General features: G+C 32.4%; 1 long non-coding RNA gene across 2 annotated transcripts; it reads right to left on the reverse strand.

Moving 5' to 3' along the window:
- Nucleotides 1-1,584: 1,584 nt before the first annotated feature.
- On the reverse strand, nt 1,585-4,268 carry LOC110703518. Of its 2 annotated transcripts, XR_002507685.1 has the most exons (3): nt 3,993-4,268; nt 3,013-3,115; nt 1,585-1,844 (listed from the first exon to the last, which is right to left on the reverse strand). It is a non-coding gene; the product is annotated as an uncharacterized LOC110703518 (long non-coding RNA). The 2 variants fall into 2 exon arrangements; XR_002507686.1 differs by lacking the exon at nt 3,013-3,115.
- Between the last annotated feature and the right edge of the window lie 376 nt (nt 4,269-4,644).

Here is a 4,644-nt window from a genome sequence, read left to right on the forward strand (position 1 = left end):
GCAGTTTTCTGTGCTCGATAAAATTTTCCAGTTTCGCGCAGCATTATTTCGATCCTAGTTGTGAAAGATATTCCTTAAATTTCCTACGTGTAAAAATCCTATGTTTTAACTCATTACGGATGGTCTTTCCAATGAGACCTTTTTTTTTTATGCATATGACAATAATGTTAATCAAAATTACGCACATTAAATACTTAGAACTTTTCGAGTCTCATCCACTCATTCTAAATCATTGCCGAAATAAATTTCAGGAATTAAAATAGAAATCCTCCCCAGTGGAGTTGCCAAACGCTATAGGGAATATTTCAAGCAATATCCCTAGCTTGAACCCGACTGTGATCATACACATAAGCATGGTGGCGTCCAAATGGAAAGAAGATAGAGCAAAAGAGTCGCCAACAAGTTTTAGGAACTTGTAAACCGTTCACGAGGTGAAGGTTACACCCCTTAACCAGCCAGGAGATCGTCAACTCCAATAAGTCTGGAACCATGACTGGTAGTTCGGGGATGAAGGTACAAATCCAACCTAAAAGAGATTGAGTCTGCCCTAATTATAGGTCTCTACTTTATTCTGATCGTATTCATGTGCGCTTTCTGACTAACATGCAATCAATAGGATTAACCCTAAACCGATTTATCTATGTTGGTTTAATATTAATGCACAAATAAAACTATTATTGGCAGTCACTTGAATTATAATCAAATTAATCCTAAACAAGATTATTATTATCTTATTAAGTGTAATTACAAGTATCAATTCCCTTTAAACATGCATAAAAGATGCGATCAAGCAATAAATAAAATTCAAGCAACATAATAATAATAATAATAATAATAATAATAGTAATAGTAATAATAATAATAATAATAATTATTATTATTATAATAATCATAATAAATATCATAATAATCATAATTAAAATAATCATGTTATACACTACAAGAAAAAGGGGAATTTGCGACGGTCAAATTAGTCGCAAATCCGTCGCAAAAATGGATTTGCGACGGATTTGCAACTACTTTGGTTAATCACTAAAGACCTCGTCGCAAATCCATTTTTGCGACTAATTTTGGTATAGTCACAAATTTAGAAACAACTTTGCAACTGTCATTTAGCAACTAACTTTAAAATTTTAGGAACTAAATTATTGCCCGTCGCAAAATATTAGCGACTAATTTGCGACTGTCATTTAATGACTAACTTTGAGATTTTAGCAACTGATCTGTTTTCCATCACAAAATATTAGCAACAGATTAGTGACTACTTTGACCAAATTTTTAAGACTACGTTGACTAGTATTGTTCGGCGGATTAGAGACTACGGAGACCAATATTTTTGTGACTGATTAGCAACTACTAAGATCAATTATGTGCTACTAACCAATCAGTTGCTAATACATATTTTAGTTACTAAATTTTTACAATAGATTATTTCTATTATAAAAACCACAAAGACACCGGTACCTAAATGCTTGGTGCCCATGGTGCACCAGTTCTTACATGAAACATTGCCAAATATGCCCGTTAAAAAATGGGTTTTTTTCCCTCTAAATTGAAACAGATACACATACATATATTTAAACCTTGAAAAAAAAAAGTTGAATATTTTCAATAATAATTATTGTAATAAATATTACAATTTTTTCCCAAAAGAAAGTATTTCAATTGTACAAAGTTGATATTAGCATTAATAGGAACATTTAACAGCAGCAGCAACAACAACAGCATCAGCATCAATAATTTCAACGTTAATAATAGCGACTGAGGCAGCAGCAACAGGTCTGCTAGAATGAAAACCAGATAAGTACCTTGATAATAATTATCAAGAGAATACACTAGAAGGCCTGTTTAAAAACCAACAAGACATGAATGAATACCATAATATTGTAGATGATTATAATAGAGCTATATAGATAATTAAAAGATATTATGAAGAGACAACTTAAACTCATCAAGACCCCCCTTGAAAGCTTGGGAAGATTCATAGCAATTTAAGGACCATTAATAATCTAACTTTTCATGACCATTACGACAAAATATGCCTTTTATAGCGGTTAAAAATGCTTTAATAGCGGTTTTTCAACCTCTATTAATACAAGTCAGCATTGCAATGTGCCAGCTGGTACGACGACAATATGCAGCAACAAAAGCAAACAACAGGTAGCAGCAGGGGAAACATATGCGTACATAGCAGGGAGCAATGAAAAATCACGTGGCAATAGGTACAACAGCAAAACGAAGCAATAGAAGCAACATACACTACAAATAAGCCACCATTTGTTAGATTTTTTCTTGATGCCATGGAATTCGGGAAAGTGTTTGGACTTTACATACATCTTACACACACCACTCTTGTGTCTAAACTGTTTGGATTCACTTTTAGTCCATCCTCTAACATTTCAATTTAACCTCACATGTCTTGAATTTCACATTTGTGCTATAGCTTTCTGATTGAGATGCAGGGAGCCAGGGACTGGTTTGAGATAAGTGATTAACTAAGATTAACTTAATCTACTCGAACACATCTAGAGAATCTTAGATTAACATCTGAATATCTATACCATGATGTAACACGTGAAGTTTATTGTGCAATTAATAGTTATTAGTTAACTTAGATCGATCTCAGTTAAGCTGCCATGCACATAGAGACAGCAACATCCAGCGGGAATGAAAAGGCAACAGACTGCAGAGGCAGTAGCAAACTATAGCTAGCAAAGGAGAGCAATATCGGTAACATATTACGCATTTACAAATGGCAGCATAAGGGCAGCCGGAATGATATTGTATAAAAAATAATTTAATCTAATAAATTATTCAGTTGAGACAAATAGAACAAGACTTAAGAAAAGCCATCCAATTCATATATAATATTATAAGTCCAACAAATTGACAGGGAAAACTCTAGAATATCCAAGCATTATTGAAATTAATTAAAGGATAATTACCCATAGCTTCACCTAATCCAAGAAGTTGAAACAAATAATCACATAAACCTAGAGAGTGAAGACTTACAAAGTTACAAGTTCAAGAAGTTTAAGGGGCTTATGTGAATTTATCTTTTTCCTGAATTGCATCACATCTTGTTCACAATCAACATCATTTTGCTGGAAGGACACTACAAGAACCCAAAAAAAAAAAAAAAAAAAAAAAAAAAAAACAAGGGAATCAACAATTTTTATTATACCTGGATTTATTTAATAAACTTATTTCATTGCATACTTTTATTCTTTGTAAATGCAAGAATTGGGAAAGTAAATGGCATCAAGCTTAACCAGGGATCAAAGATTTGGCAAGTAGTGTACGAATATTAAGAGTGTAATTGAATCCTAAAGAAAGGATTTTTTTTATAACCAAGTATATAATCCAAATTAGAAATGGTGCGTAAATGTAAAATGTGTCAGCTAAACAAATTAAGATGAAATTATCAAAACTGAAACTATGGCACCACTTGTCCACTTCAATGATAAACTATAATTATGAAGCTATACTCATTCATAGGTGATAACACCATAATAAAGAACCAAAGAGCATAAAATAGTTTTTACAAATTACATCTTTGTTGTTTTCCAGCCCAAGTATAATGCAAATTACATCTTCCTTTAGTTGTTTCTGAGGACCATGCGAATAGTAATAATGAAATGGTAATTACAAATACACATTTTTCAGCAACATTAATAATGAAATGGTAATTACAAATACGCAAAAAGCCCCAAAATTTCACCAATAATTTCAAACTTCCATCACTTCAATTGAATTTCAATAAAATTCCTATCAATTATCAAACCCAACAAGATACATAACAAAAATCAAGCAAAACCATGTAGAAATATACGATTAATTAAAAACGCAAGCTTTGACATTGAAACTCCAAAGCAATTCAATAAATGGACAAATTTAATCAACAAATTGATCTCAATATATAAAAATAGAAAAAAAAAAACACTAGAGATTAGAACTGGAATAGATGAACATAAATAAATAAACGAACTTACATATATAGAGGAATTTGAGCCGGCGTCGGTGTACAAGGAATCCGGCGATATGAGCGATTGTGACGGTTGCATAGGCAGATTGATGGAGAAAGTGAGCAGATGAGAGAGGAAAATAGAGAATTGGGGGGTTTTTCAGTTGTGAGCAGTGACTCTAGGGTTAGACTCAAGAACTCGGTGCCTGAAAAATGAAGAAGCGTTGATGAGGTGTGCTAATAACCTGTATTATCCGTCATTCACTAAGAGCAACTCCAACGGCAAGCTAATTTGACAATTAGCTTGGCATGCCACATAAATTTTTAAGCTAATTGTTATTGTAGCTACTTTGAACTCCAATGGCTAGCTATTAGCTTATAATTTAAATGAATTTCACCTCCTTAATTAACTTTTTATATTTCATTTTATTGATTCTACTTTTTAAAATTTTTAGTAAGTTTTTCTCAAAGCAAATTAGCTTGACAAAGCTAACTTGCTTAGCCAAGCTAATTGCATTTTGTAGCTCAAATGGTCAAGCTAATAGCTAGGGATTATTTAATATTGCAAGCAAGTCCCTAGCTACAACCATTGGAGTTGCTCTAATACAGAAAAAGTAAGTTAGTAACCCACTAAAAATTGCTTAAGGGGTTAGTTTATTTGGTCAAATTTAATCATATAC

Source organism: Chenopodium quinoa, unplaced genomic scaffold, assembly GCF_001683475.1.
Source record: "Chenopodium quinoa cultivar QQ74 unplaced genomic scaffold, ASM168347v1, whole genome shotgun sequence".
Lineage (NCBI taxonomy): Eukaryota > Viridiplantae > Streptophyta > Magnoliopsida > Caryophyllales > Amaranthaceae > Chenopodium > Chenopodium quinoa.